This window comes from Alosa pseudoharengus, unplaced genomic scaffold (assembly GCF_046254945.1).
Source record: "Alosa pseudoharengus isolate Yale_2024_CS ecotype anadromous, Long Island Sound unplaced genomic scaffold, YU_APseudo_1.1 YU_APseudo_1.1_scf_16, whole genome shotgun sequence".
NCBI lineage: Eukaryota > Metazoa > Chordata > Actinopteri > Clupeiformes > Clupeidae > Alosa > Alosa pseudoharengus.
This window is the reverse complement of record NW_027468630.1, coordinates 252,483-268,710: the sequence shown is the minus strand read 5'-3', so window position 1 is coordinate 268,710 and position 16,228 is coordinate 252,483. Positions and strand designations below refer to the sequence as shown.

The 16,228-nt window shown below is 37.6% G+C and overlaps 2 long non-coding RNA genes across 3 annotated transcripts; both read left to right on the top strand.

Moving 5' to 3' along the window:
• Window positions 1–649: 649 nt before the first annotated feature.
• LOC143126116 (uncharacterized) lies at window positions 650–3,060 on the top strand. The gene is made up of 3 exons (XR_012987377.1): window positions 650–795; window positions 2,386–2,422; window positions 3,003–3,060. It is a non-coding gene; the product is annotated as an uncharacterized LOC143126116 (long non-coding RNA).
• A 9,188-nt stretch (window positions 3,061–12,248) lies between these two features.
• Window positions 12,249–15,094, top strand: LOC143126115 (uncharacterized). Of its 2 annotated transcripts, none has more exons than XR_012987376.1 (4): window positions 12,249–12,610; window positions 13,240–13,359; window positions 13,686–13,781; window positions 14,722–15,094. It is a non-coding gene; the product is annotated as an uncharacterized LOC143126115 (long non-coding RNA). The 2 variants fall into 2 exon arrangements; XR_012987375.1 differs by having other exon boundaries at window positions 13,686–13,785.
• Window positions 15,095–16,228: the final 1,134 nt, after the last annotated feature.

The following is a 16,228-nucleotide window of genomic DNA, read 5'->3' as shown; positions in this document are numbered from 1 at the left end:
ACAGTAATCGATATTTTGGATTTCCTCCAGACCACAGGTGGCGCTTATGTCCTCTAAACTAGAGCTAGTACTAACGTTACACCAGTCTCCTCCATCACAGCTGTCTAACGTTTCCGTCCCTGACATGTAGGAGTCGGAGCCATGGTCGGAGCAGTCGGAGTCGTGAGTAACGCTAACTTTTTCCACATTAAGTGATTGTAGCATAGAGACAATGGCCTCTGTATTTTTTTTTGTATGCCGTCTTAAAGACCTTTTTGATAGCAATTTGTTGCTCTCTGCCATTATTGTGACAGACAATAGCGTAAAGTTTACTAGATAACTGTTAGCATCAAGCAAGCTATAGCAGCTAGCGATATAGCTAACGTTAACGTAACCGTTTTCAGCTAACTTTAGCGAGCGAATCCGACTAACGCTAATTTACACAGTTATCGTTCTTGGTTTATGGTGTTGCGGTCTTGAAAGTGACCTTATAACCACTACTTTACCTGAATGTTGACCAAAACACCACAGTGTCTAATGTTAGACCAAAGTCTGTCGTTGGCGATCCCAGGTGAATTGAAAATCAGTTGATTTCAGTTAACTTTTATTCATACGCGCGCAGGTGTGTGTGTTACATCATAAGCACGAGAGCAACCTATATGTTCTATATTGTTGATGAACACAGTGGACCTTTTAACCTGTAATGTGTAGTGTAGCCTACAGTTTTTTTCTCCTACTCTCTCTGTGTGTGTGTGTGTGTGTGTGTGCTTTCAGACTCTGGAAAAATGTACTTATGAGGGCTTTATTTCCTTGAAGGTAACTATATTACACCCCCAGACACACACACATCAGTAGTCCTATGAGCTATGAGATGTCAGATTGTGTGTGTTGACACTGGAGGCACACTCACCTGTCTTATGTTCTTCAATGGAGGCTGAGGATGATGAAGACACTGTCTGTATGCTTGGAGTTGTGAGGGGAATTCTTGTAAACATGCACTACCAAAGTTTTAGCCTGATGAGCCAGACCTCACATCTTGATGTAGGACCATTCGCAGTGCTCAGTCCAAGGGGCGGGATAAACGGTTGTCTTTCAAATTCCCTCTGCACGCAATAGGATAGTGCTACAACCATGCATTTTCCCACCAGCGGAGCTAGTTGTTCAAACTTTTGCCAATTTAAACAAAGCTTAACTCGTGTCACGCTGTTCGCCAGCAGCAGCATCCATCTTCTTTGTTTTCAAGTAGCAGGGAATTCACGCAGAACAGTCGCAACTATGCCATCATTATGTTAAGTCCGCTTACTGATTCTATACACGATGTGATTGGCCTGACTGAAGTTGAATTTTTCCAACTCGCAAGCCAACGGAGAGTTGCTAGACTACCCTGGCAGCAAATTACATCACCTTGGCCGCTAGGGTGCGTCTAGATTTCTAGGCTACCAAAGTTTGGGATCACTTAGAAATTTCCATTCCACTCCATTATAGACAAAATACCAGCTGAGATCAATTACATTGTTTTTTTGTTTTTTTAATCAGTGCAACAGTTTTCAGGTTACACAGTATGCGCTTACATAATTGCAAAAGTGTTCTCTACTATTGTAGAAAGAAATGTCTTATCTCTAATGCAATATTTACATTGCCCATTATCAGCAACCATTCATCCAATGTTCCAAAGGCACATTCTGTTTACTAATATATAATTTCTCTGTTTCAGTAGCATCTGTTTCCTGTTACCAGCGTAACACAACACAGACTGTTTTTCTGCCGTGTATTCAGGGCACAGGCAGCTAGCGGATAGTGAGGCGATGTTTTAGCTTAGAAACTGCGTGACATGTCAACAACGTTTGTATTTACTTGTCACAGCCTGGCATACTGTGTTCATTATTCCATACATCTGATGTGTAGGCTAACTGCTGAACTATGAGGTCCGACAAGGGACCAGGGCTATAGGCTACAGTCAGGGCTACCCTGCTGAAAAAAAACAGCCTGACCAGCTTAAGGTGGTTTGCTGGTTGACCAGCTTGTTTGACCACCCTATGATGGTTGACCTGCTAGACCAGCAAAACTCATGCGACAACATAGCTTCGGCTGGTTTACCCAGCTTGCGATGGTAATTCAGCTGGTTTTGCTTGTCGTATCATCTCAAGTCATTTTAGCTGGTGTTGCCGGTCTACATTGCTGATTTATCTGGCCATGCCAGGTTATGTTGGTCATTCTAGTAAACCAGTATGACCGCCTTACACACACAGTATGCACTTACATAATTGCAAAACTGTTCTCTACTGTTGTAGAAAGAAATGGCTTATTTTTAATGCAATATCTACATTGCCCATTATCAGCAACCATTTATCCAATGTTCTAAAAGCACACTCTGTTTACTAATCTAATATCATTTCTCTGTTTCAGAAGCATCCATTTCCTGTTGTTACCAGCACCATGCCATGTATGTCGCTCTGCATTATCCACATGTACACTGACCAATCACTGACTTGTTTCTTGCTGGGCATTTTTTATAACAGTGATAAACATTAAAAACATGAAAAGCATGAATATTTCTTTCAAACAACACAACTTGTGGTGAAGTCAGAGTATGCTTCCAATCAATCATTACACAACAGTGAAAAAAGTTCAAAATATAGTTTTCAATATAGATCGACAGATAGATACTTTATTGATCCCCAAGGGGAAATTCAATTCAATAAGAACCTAGACAAGATAAATTCATATATTGAAATTGGTCAATTGTTATTTCCATTGAATATTTTTATTTAAGTACACCAAGTAAGTACAGAAACCACTGTAAATGTGCCTTTGGCCTATTTGATCCATGCTTGCAAATACACACACCTTCAGCTGTGTTGCTGTGTGTGTGTGTTAGAGGGTGATTGACTAAATAGCACCACTGTACATTGTAAAATGAGTGTGACAAACATGTAATGCAACTTTTTTGTTTGTTTTTAAAATCCATGCTATCTATTTCTCTGTCTAATGTATATTTTTTTGTTTCTATCTGGTCCATTCAGGTGCTCTCTGCAGCTCAGAATGAGATTGGCTGGGACTTAATGGCACGCTACTGGGAAAGTGATTACTCACTCATGAGTGAAATAGTGATCTCGTATACTGTGAAATGCCAGTATTAAATAAATGATGGGCTTGTAAACATTGGGTTTGTGTCATGGTTTTCAGCAACAAACATACTTTACATGAAACTGTAAGATGACATTCACTTAAATTGTGAGTTATTAGGGGGAAGGCTGAAATCATTTGACAAATTAACTTTGTCTAATACAAAGATTTACTTGTTTGTATTAGGTGTAATTGCAGTGGCACATTATGATACACATTTAAATAATGCCCAGTCAGACATAAGGAATTTTCTATCAGAAAAACTTAATTGGACCATGGCAGTCATATTTTATGGTGAGGTCACGGGCAACTCCAACTGAAATATCTGATGTTACATGATTAGTGCTTGGATCTCATCTAGCCTATAACCAGAAAGTTGGACATCAGTTCCACCATGAATAGCCTAACTGCTTAACAGTTATACCCATTAGAGTGGAACTTCTAATGGGTGAGCTATAGTATACTTTTTGTTGGAGTTGCGATAGCTTGACCTATTTGGGAAATGCACTCTTTTTCAGTGACTTCTGTGGGTATACTTAGTTACTTATTGGTCATAGGAATAAGTTGGCTACTGCTTTTCTTGATTGCATGTGGGAAAACAAATATCCTAGTCTTACAAACAGAAGCAGGTATGTATAATCTACACACCTATGGCTGAAAAAGTTAAGGTTCATTTAGCAAATGTTATTTTGTAGTATTAAAAAAGATTGTTTTATAATTTATCACGTAATTAGCACGTTTAAGATAATCACTGCAGTTGCAAACAGCCGGTCGGTGGACTGCCGTTGGCGTGACTGTGTTTCAACGTTGTAAATCCTCTTGTTTTAAGAGGCCTTTAACTTACAAACTTCTAAAATTATCTCACAAATGCAATAAATAATAATAATAAATAATAAAACCCGAAATCTTGCGTTGTTGACATTCGCTGCAGTTGCAGCCAGTCGGTGGACTGCCGTTGGCGTGACTGTGTTTCAACGTTGTAGATCCTCTAAATATTTTTGTTTGACGCAGCTTGTCGCAGAACAATCCAACATTCTATAAACCAACATTCTATATACAATTGCTTGAGGCGCTGCGGTTGTTGTGACATTGTTTCAACGTTGAAATTCCACCTCCGACACTGCCAACCAATGGCAACGTTGTGACAACGTGTGCTTGCTATCTGGGAATGTTAATGTTACAAACGTAACACAAACCAAGCTAACCGCTAACTTCAAGAAAACAGTCAAGCAACAAAACAGGACTGATTCCGTGGGATTCATCTACAGCAACAAGATCCCTCTGTCGTTTTCAGGCAAGATCCCAATTATCTTTGTGTTTACTTCCCCTGAAAAGTTTCCGTGACTTGATTGTGGAGAATGATACAATCACAGACTGACGCTGCTAGCATTATTCAAAATGTTACAAATGTAGCAGCTTTAACGTCCTACGCTCTCAGCACGTCGGTGCAGGATTATGAAATCCGATATCCCGAAGATCTTTCTAACAAAGCAAAGAGAGCATTCAAATTAAAAGAACTGAGAAACAATCCGGAAACACTCAAAGCTGACTTTGCTATGGTGGGAAATATCAAAACAATCACAAACTTTATATTCTTCACCCATAACCCTGCAGCCTGGCACGCAGCTCTCTGCCAGACTTACACAAATGTAAAAAAAAACGGAATAAGCAAAGGTCGGCAAATTACTGTACATGAAGACGATGATTTCATGAGTCCATACATGACAATTAACATCTATCATAATGGTACAGTAATGGTACAAGGCTCAGAGAACAGTTTGGACAATTTTCAGCAGAGCTTCCAAAGTGTGAAAGACCTTGCTAGTGGAAAAATGAAAGAAAACAACTCTGAAACAGATATTCAAAGCAAGACACCACTCAGGCCTACCATTAGATGTACAGCAGAGACTTCCCCCACAGGCGGTGATAACATCTCACCAAGAACGCTGAATAACATCAACAACATTAAAGAAAACATCCACACTCTCGAAAGAGAATTTGTTGAACTCAAAGAGATGATGTCCAATCTTCAAAGACATGTTCCTGTTCAACAAAAGCAGTTGCAATCCGTTCAGCCAGGTGATGAACTGTGGACTATGGTGAGACAGCAGCGGGACGAGATTAGAGAGCTACATGGTGCCCTCAGAGAGCTAGAAGAAGACAACAAATGTCTACGGGTGGAACTGCGCAGGATGAAAGAGCTCCAACACTCTGAGCTAGAAAACATCATGGTCACTGTATGTCGAGAATGGAATGAGACGAAACAGACTTTGCCAAAACACCAGGCCTGCGTAAATCCATCCACACCATCCACCGAGATACCAACACCAACAGAAGAGAAGGTAACCCAGAAGATGGATTCTTGCATTCCCCAAAAGACTTTCCAAAATGGTAACATCCTGCCCCATGAAAACATTAATTCTGATGCGGACATTTTGCTTCTATGTGACTCAAATGGGAAATATATAAATATGAGGCGACTTTTCCCTTCATCGAAAGCTGAAAAAATCAGAAGTCCAAACACAACCTCAGCTTTGGAAAATATTCAGAAAATTAAATCAAATAGCCTGAAACATCTCATAATCCACACTGGTACAAATGATCTCTCGACATCTAAAAACCATAGCGTGGTTAAAAGAATTACAGAGGTGGTCACACAGGCTAGAAAAAAATTCCCTGAAACTCAAATTTCATTGTCTACCATTCTGCCCAGATCTGACACTCCCCAGCACATCATTGAAGAAACAAATAAATGACTGTACAATGCCTGCAGGAACATCCAAAACGTTGATATAATCCTACATGAAGACATCTCTCCAAAACATCTTTTTGACACAGTCCACCTAAACAAAAAAGGAGTAAGCTTGCTGGCAAGAGAAATAAAAGACAGTGTTTTAAGAAGAAAGCGGACTCCCATCCACAGAGAAAGAAGTTACAATCCTCCACGCACAACAGGAACATCTAGGCCTGATGCTTCTCGCACAACCTACAAAAATACAAGACCCAGGGTTACAACAGCAATATATCCCCAGAACTACAACAAACACAGGGACACACAACCCACCTACTCCCCAAATCCACCCAGGTCAGGTGTCCCTCACTTTGATTCCCAATGGTATAGGCCTACTGGTTCCAGACAGACAACAGGTGTGTCTACGCCAAATCAAAGTAATATCAACCCAAGTTACGCATCAGTACTAGCTAAACCTGCGACACAGAATCTAAATGACCAACAACAACAAATTAAAGAGTTTTTCACACTGTTGTGCAACAAATTATTATGTTAACAGACAGTGATTGATAGTTCTAGGAATTACATGTACATTAATAGATATGTCTGATATATATGTTAGTACTTATTTGTGTACTTGTACAACTCTTACATATAGGTGTGATGATACATGTATGTGTGCACTTGTAGACATGTGAATGAGTATGTTTATGTTGTCTGTCTATGTCGTACATAAATTGTATTTTATGTGATGTCTGTGTACTATGGTTGTTACCTTAGGTAGAGCCGTATGTACATGTCTGCGCGTTGTTTGTCTCTTTTTGTCTTTATCAGTTTGTGTTTGTGTGTGTGTTTGTGTGTGTGTGTGTGTGTGCGTGTGTGTGCGTGTGTGTATGGAGATATTACGTACATGACATGTTTGTATTCTAACATGCTGTGTATGTGACTTTTGAATGTTTGTGATGTTTGAATGTATGTCTGTAATGTTTGTTTGCATGATCAAATATGTGTTGTGTGTCTAAATTTGTTTTGAGTGTTATGTGTTTGTCTAGCTGTATTATTTGTATGCATATAGGTAGTCCTATATGTAATTTGTGTAGGTGTTTATATGTTGATTTGTGAGTTTTTGTTTGTGTGTGAGTGTGTACGTGTGTTTGTGAGTGTGTGTGTACTAAGACATATGGATTCATATTTTTCAAAAATGAACATGATTACCTACAACTGTCAGTTCCTAATGGTATTTCACACAATTTTGTAGGATTTATTTGTTTATTTATTTTCATACTTTTATTTTTTATTTTTATTTTTTCAATAGTTAAGACTTCCTGTTTAATTTAATTTTAGTCCTACTACAAAACTCTCCTACAGTATACTTTTGTATAGATACCAATATAGGTCTTAAATCCATTTAGTTAGACATCTAGATGATGTGATCCAACTTCTGTATAGATACCAATATAGGTCTTAAATCCATTTAGTTAGACATCTAGATAATGTGATCCAACTTCTGTATAGATACCAATATAGGTCTTAAATCCATTTAGTTAGACATCTAGATAATGTGATCCAACTTCTGTATAGATACCAATATAGGTCTTAAATGCATTTAGTTAGACATCTAGATGATGTGATCCAACTTCTGTATAGATACCAATATAGGTCTTAAATGCATTTAGTTAGACATCTAGATGATGTGAGCCAACTTCTGTATAGATACCAATATAGGTCTTAAATGCATTTAGTTAGACATCTAGATGATGTGAGCCAACTTCATTGCAATATTCACAACCTAACTTTTCAAATTCTAAAATAGCTTTTTTTTAAATAAGTACTTGGAATATTCGGTAACACTTTATTTGAAGGGGTCTACATAAGGGTGACATGTAACCGTCATAAGAATGACATGACACATGTCATGCAAATTAATGACACATTATTGATGTTTATGACTGTTGTCATAATGTGTCATTTGGTTTTTGGAATGTCAAGTTGACATTGTTTGGGTGTCATCATTATAACAACTTGACATTAGCCAAGATGACATTATTTGACGGTGTCTTTGTCATGACAACTTGACATTAGCCAAGAAAATGTAACCCGTTTACAACATTGTCATGACAACAGTAGCCAAGAAAGAAATACAAAGTGTTTGGCATGATATTGTCATGACAACTTGACATATACTGTAACTGTGTTTGGCCTGACTTATCTTCTAGGTTTATGAAGTGATGAGCCTGAAAATTGGCTGTCATAAATTGGATATACATATTGAACATATTGAACGTGCATTGCAGACATACAAAAACCAAATATGGCGTCTCAGGGGGAATCAAACCCCTCAGTCCCTCAAAACACACCTTAAAATGATTGAATGGTACTACTGGTTAGGAATCCGCCATCATAATGGTGTGTTGGGTAGACTCGTGCATAATTTGAAAAAGCTGCAGAAATTATGGCAATGAAATGGTGCTTAAAGACTAGTATGTGAATAGTTTAAAGCATCTTCCACATGCACAGTTAGGTTAGCTGGCATGGTAACATGTCCATGTATATTGGTTTTGCAAAATTGCTGAAATAAACTCTTTTAAAGGGAAACTTGGCAGGATTAGCTATATTTCCCCTCTGCTGGAGAAATTATGCTATTTCAAACTGTGAAAAAAGATTCGGAGTGTCTATTCGTACCCCTGGTACGAATAGCCTTGCCCACACAACTGGGCTATTCACACCCTGTTACATAACAACAAAAAACATGTTGCTCGCGTGCCCAAAAAACATGGCCGACATTCGTTTTTTCGTCAGCAGAAAGTGAAGAATTCTGAACGGTTTCAGCACTAATATCTGTTCAAATTAAAGTTGAGATGGAAAAGTTGTGTTTTATTTTCATAATCTTTGTTCAGTGAACACATACAACCGTCAGTTTGTTAGCTAACAGAAATTTCGTGAATATAACGTTCAGGCCTATAAACTCTAAGTTTACCTGCAAATCGCAATTTTCATCGAAGCAGATAGTGCAGTGGTCACAGGCAAGGTCTTACACGTGGGAGACCGGGGTTCGATTCCCGTGTGATGCGTTTTGGCGGAGTGTGCATGTGTACCAACGTCTCTGGAGAGAAGGCGCGCAATTTGAATAAGAAATCGGTTCTCAAACGGAAGTTTTGATTGCAACAATTAGCTAGTTCATGCACCAGGGTGTAAATAGCATGCAGTACTATAAACACCTGGCTACGAATAGCATCCACTTCTAACTGTACATTGATGCAAACAGCATACCTTATACAGAGTGATTACACAGCTGAGCTATTCACACTCTGTTATGTAACATCAAAAAAAACATGTTGCTTGTTTTTAAAAAAAAAATATTACTACATTGTGTGATCAATAAGGTACTACTAGGTATGTACTAATAGAACACATTGCTGTGTGCACCGGGGTACGAATAGCATACATTGATATTTGTACCAGACGAGGTACTAATAGAACACATTGCTGTATGCACCGGGGTACGAATAGCATACATTGATATTTGTACCAGACGGGGTACTAATAGGACACATTAATGTGCATGACATGTGTCATGTCATTATTATGACGATTACATGTCACCCTTATGTAGACCCCTTCAAATAAAGTGTTACCGAATATTCAAGGACTATTTTCCTCTGTCTTTGGTTGTAAAACAACCAACCCTGATTTTAGTATTAGTATTGAGAACATAGATATCATTATTCTTTTAGAGACTTGGAGAGATGAATCTGCTCATTGCCCACACAACTATATAGAAATGTCATTACCCTCACTCAAGCAAAGCCACATAAAAAATGGCAGAAATTCAGGGGGTATTTTAATCTGGTTCAAGGCTGAATACAAAAACAAAATAACCCTTATCAAAAAAGGCAATTCACACTTGTGGCTCAAAATTAAGAAAGAACTTTTAAATCTATGCCAAGACCTCTACCTCTGTGCAGTGTATATACCACCATCCACCTCCCCACATTATGATGATAGTCTTTTTGACACTCTTGTGAGTGAAATAAATTATTTCCAATCTGTGGGAAAAGTATTACTCTGTGGTGATCTTAATGCCAGGACCGGTAAAGAAATAGACTATGTTGCCATAGAAGGTGACAATCACATATTTCGTAGTGAAACTCTGTACAACCAAAAAGTTAATATACAGAGGCAAAGTTTTGATGGTACCACCAATGCCAGTGGAACAAAACTGCTGCGATTGTGTAAAAGCCTAGGTGTATATATTGTTAATGGTAGATTTAGAGGAGATTCCTTTGGAAGATTTACATTTTCCTCTTCCCTTGGTAGCTCTGTGGTTGACTACAACATCACCGACCTAGACCCTGAAATCATAACAGCATTTATGATAATGCCACAATTACCAATTTCTGATCATTGTCAGGCAATCCTACACCTAAAATGGTCAGATACTCAATTAGATCCTCAAATTCCTGAGCCAAACCTAATACCCCTACCTAGAACTTTCTGTTGGACAGAAAAAAATATAGCACTATATGAAACAGTCATTCAAGATCATGACAATGAATGTAGGATTGAAAATTTCATATCGACCCAATATGAACATAATGAAACTAGCGTGAACATGGCCTGTGATCATTTAAATAATATATTTATCAAATTGGCAAAAAAATCTAATTTAAAACAAACAAATAAAATGAAGAGAAAGAAAGTAAAAAGTAAAGAAGAATGGTTTGATAGGGAATGTGATCTATCTAGGAAAAAGTGAAGACAGCTATCCAATCATAAACACCGAAACCCAAATGATATAGAAGGTAGAGAGAACTATCATCTTGAACTAAAACATTATAAACAATTATTACAAAACAAAAAGTTTGAGTATATGAACAGAGAACTAAGCAAACTTGAACAATCAATAAACCAAAACACCTTTTGGTCAAATTGGAAAAAATTAACAAAAACAGATAAATTTGAAACACCAATCAAAAATGGTAATATATCGTCCCCTTAGAATTACAAGGTTCTATCTGACATTTTTGTCAAAATTGAGTTATTGGCATATTCTTATTCTGTGACACCTTAAAAATGTGAGGTGAGGTGTTTCTTGTAGTTGTATACATTTTTGGACATTATATCTAAAGAGTCTTGTTCAACTGATCAATATAACTCTATGGAATTCTAAAACTTTGAAGCTCAAGATCTCAGAACTACTCAGAACGTAGATAGAACCCTATAATTCTAAGGGGACGATATGGCTGTCTTACTTTAAAAATCTTCACCAGAACCCAGAAAGTCGAGAACTCATTCCTGAACAACAATTAATAATATCCAAACAAGAATCCTTAGAAAAAACCATTAAAGAATACCAAAATCCCCTGGACTTCCCCATTACAATCACAGAAATAAAAGACCAAATTAAAAAACTGAAATCTGGCAAAGCTTGTGGGATTGATCGTATCTCCACAGAGATGCTGAAATTCAGCAATTTACAGATGCAAGAGGCCATAAAAAAACTTTTTAATTTGACACTACAAAGCGGATTCTTCCCTACCACTTGGAACATAGGCCTTGTCACCCCTATTTTTAAATCAGGCGACAAATATGACCCAAATAATTACAGAGGCATTTGCATCACAAGCAACTTGGGGAAATTATTTTGCGGTATCATCAACAGCCGCATATTAAAATTTCTAGACAATCAGAACATTCTCAGCAAAAGTCAAATTGGTTTCCTGCCAAAATATCGAACATCCGACCACCTCTACACACTCCAGACACTAATAAATAAACACATACATCAGTCCAAAAAACAAAAAATATTTGCATGCTTCGTAGATTTTCAAAAAGCATTTGATCATATCTGGCATAGAGGTTTGCTCTTGAAACTTTTAGAAATTGGAATTGGAGGCAAAACTTATGATTTAATAAAATCAATGTATGAAAATAGCAAGAACAGCATTAAAATAGGAAATAAGCGAACAGAATTTTTTAGACAAAGCCAAGGAGTTAGACAGGGCTGCAGCCTAAGCCCCACTTTATTTAACATTTACATTAATGAACTAGCCACAATGCTAGAGAATTCAACAGCACCTGGTCTAAATGTATACAACAAAGATGTCAAATTTCTTATGTTTGCAGATGATCTAGTCTTACTCTCACCTACAGAAGAAGGTTTAAGACAGAATCTATCTATTTTAAACCAATTTTGCCAGATCTGGTCCTTAAAAGTAAATTTAGGTAAGACAAAAATAATGATATTCCAAAAAAAAGCACGATCAACCAAAAGTAAATTTCAATTCAAATTAGGCCCTGATATCCTAGAACATACAACTAATTATACATATTTAGGACTAACTATAAACGCCTCAGGCAATTTCAGCACAGGCATAAAAATGCTCAGAGACAAAGCTCGAAGAGTATTCTACACTGTAAAACCGAACAGTACAAGTAAAACAATGTTTTTGATTTGTAAACACTCAAAAATGAAAAAAAGTTAATAGTACTCTAATCGTCTGTGTTACTTGAACAAATTTGAACTTTTAAGTTGACAGCACTCATCCGCTTTAAGTAATTTGAAAAAATAGAAAGCGTGGGAAACTTCGCAAATTGTAGCAAATTTGTAGGCGGATCTTCTGCCATACGTGGACCTTGTGTACAGCACCAACGCCGAGTGACAAGCGACGCCGGCAACGGTCGACCACCAGATGACAAGAGACGAGAACAAGAGCAGTGAAAATAGACAACGAGAGAGGAGACGACGAGAAGAGAGAAAAACCGCAATTAAACGTAAGTGGAAAAGTGAGGTGCATGTTGACCCTAAAGCACGTCCTTTATCATATTGTTTAAAAACCCGAATGTTTGAAAATATTGTCTTAGGCTACGTGACGTAACTTTATCCGGTTAGAACTAGCTAGCACTAGCAGCTAAGAATTTGGCTGCTGTATGCCAGCACTTGCTGGATCAGCCAGCGATCTAACTCAATTTGCCAATGTGAGTACTAAAAATATGAACTAATTAACCCCCGTTAGCACTATTTAACACAATAGCTTGGAAGTGCAAGCTTTGTGGTGCACTGCTTGATAACAGGGCACAGGTCCTGCAACATTATCGTTTACAGCATGTTAGCAATGTTTCCTCCATTAACGTTAGTCCACTGTCATGTTACTGACTGTCTGCACATTTAAGTCAGTAGCCTAAATTCATTTGACACGGTCACACACAGTTCATGCTCAGTCAGAATGTGTATTATTCGCATGTCAGCTGTGTAGTTGAAAACAACCATTTAATGTGCAAACTGTTCTCGGCCATTTAAGGATGCATTTAAAGTGGCATTTAAAGCGACATCATGAGATGGTGGATTGTCCTAATAGAGATTGTCAGTATGTTCAAATGTGTATTCGTCCTTCAATTCACAGATTCAGAAGTTGATGCAAACAACATTGGCATTGAGAAGGAAGGAGATCATATCAGACGTCCTTCCCCGCAGACATAGCCTATTGGTTCGGTGGTGGCCTGCAATCATGTTGGAATCCCAGGTAAGCATTTCTTTTGTACAAATACTTGGAATAGATTCATTTCATGTGTGGTTCTGACCAAATGTGTTTTAAATCTTTACACTTACCCCCCTATTTTGAGTTTTTGCTCGAAATTGCACACCGCCTACTAACAATGGCCCTGTTTCCACATACTAAGAGTGCTTGACCCCCTTTGAAAGCAGAGGTCTTGTAGATTACAACTCCTCCATGGACTTAAGATAAAAAGAATGCTTTGGTTTCAGAAGCTGTACTATCAAAGAAAGGTAATCCTATTGAATTGCATTTTGTAGTTATTAACTGGCTTGACTCCATGTTTTCTCATGCAGGGATCCTCAGATGTAAATATCCGACGTGCTGTGACGCTCCGTGGCCTTCCTTTCTACCTCCATGAGGATGATGCCACTTTTCTAAAGACATGGGATGTAAGTAAGTATGTTTTCTATTGACATGACAGTTAAAGCGTAACTGTGGCATTAAGCGACCCATGGCCTGTTGTTTCGAGGTCAACGCATGCTATTCGAATGAAAAACAATGAGAAAATTGAGTACAACATAAAGCAAATACTGGTCCAGCAGCTTAAATGGGTGGTTCAGGATTTTGGACATAGGACCTAATTTCCAAGTTAGCAAGTGTGTTATTTATCAGTGGAGACCGTTTTTAACACGTTTCACCCAGTCCTCGTCTATTCAGGCGTTATATTTATTTGCCTCGGTGTACTATGGAGTGGGTAAGACTGTTTTTAGTGGCAGGCTTACACATACTGTTGACTCGCGCCAGCCTAGCACCTGCGAACTCTGCAACTAGAAGGACTGGATGAAACGTGTTGAAAACGGTCTCCAACTTGTGTTTTTATCTTGGATCTTGGCACAAGGGATTATAACACCTAATCCTGTGTATTAATGTAATATCACACTTGGTAACTTGGAAATGAGGTCCTATGTCCAAAATCCTGAACTACCCCTTTAAACTAACCTAACAAGGCATTTTAACTGAACTGAAACTAAAGCCAAATTCCCTGGTAGGTTATCAATAGCTGCTGGGCCACTACTCAGTCTATGTTGCACCAATTTTTTAAATTCTTTTAATTTTATTCTTACGAACAGCCGTGACCTCGAACAACAGGGCTATGTGTCGAATAACGCTGGAGTTACATTTCAAGCTTTTGTTTTTCTGTTTGTTTTTTCACCAAGAAACTCCAGGGAAGTTACTTAGTATTATTTCAAGTAATTATTTCAATAATGCAACTGCCCTGGAAAAGTTTGAAGATAAAATGTTAAACTTAATATGACATGGTATCACTTGACATGTAATGCCTATTAGATATTCAATTAACACACAATTGTTCTTTGTTCATTTCTTCAGGTCTCTCAATCGGAGTTCCCAGATATTGAGGACCTTACTGTTGAACTCATTCTGATCAGCACGAACAGTGCAAATGCATCCCTCTGCCCAAAGAAGACTCCTGTTGTTTTGGATTGAAATGATTGTTGAATTTCCTAGCATTGGTCAGGCATTTGTCATAAAGTATCTATCTATCTATCTAGATAGATAGTATCTATCTATCTATCTATCTATCTGTCTATCGATCTATCTATCTATCTATCTATCTAGTCTTTATGCCCTTGATCTAAACTGTGTTTATTTGAATTTAGCCTCCACTACAGCCCTGTTCTGAACTCCAACCTGTATTTGTTTCCATGGTTTACATGAAAATAAAAGATTAAGAAGAATTTCACTGGCCTTTGTCAACCTTTTTAATAATTTTCTTTCAAGTCCTTAGTTGAAACTAATCAAAATTGACAAGTTTGTTCAACTTTCTGGAAATTAAAACTTTTAAGTTTTACATTTAATTTAAAGAATTGGTTGAAGCAAAATGAAATATTTCAGGCTGACATCAATAAATCCAATTAAGCTATCTAAGCTTAATTTTATTAATTACCGTGAACTCATGTAGTTGATGTTTCTTTAACTTAAAAAAACCTTGTTGAACACACTCAAAATTTGCTAGTGAAGACTAATTAAAAAAGGTAAGTTTCTTTGACTTAGCAAAACCGAGTTACTATTACTTAAATTTTTTTGTGTAATCGGTTTCACCAATTTTTTTGAGTTCAATTAACTTGTCGGGTTTTACAGTGTATGCAATACATAAAACTTTAAAGAAATTCCAACCCCCCATCAAAATTTGGCTAAAAATAATTGACTCCGTCATTACACCAATCCTCTTGTATGGCTCAGAAATTTGGGGTCCAGCTTTACTGCGATCAAAAAATCTTGGGATAAATCTGTAATAGAAATCTTACACATGGAGCTGTGCAAAATCCTCCTACATGTACATAGAAGTACACCCAACCATGCCTGCAGGGCTGAATTAGGTCGTTTCCCTATGTCCCTGGCCATCACAAAAAGATCCATAAAATTCTGGATGCACTTAAAATGTTCAGACCCTCAAAATCTAAACCACAAAGCGCTACTTGAAAATTCAGCAGAACCAGATAAAGACAACCTCTTAAATTTGATTATAAACGACAATGACATTAGTGATACAAAACCAATACTACTAAAAGAAATCCACAATAACAACAAAAACGCCTACATTTCCCAATGGTTAGAAGACGCCCAACATAATAAGAAAATGAATTGTTACCTTAGATTAAACCGAAAATACGAACTAGCAAATTATCTGATTAAATTAAAACAACCACAAAGTCGCTACCTAACAAAATACAGATTGGGCGACCATAAATTGCAAATTGAAACTGGACGGCATAAAAGATCCTGGCAAGAGAGACACCAAAGAATTTGCTCCCACTGTGACCTCATGGAGATTGAAGATGAAAAACACTTCCTTCTGAGGTGCACCAAATATACT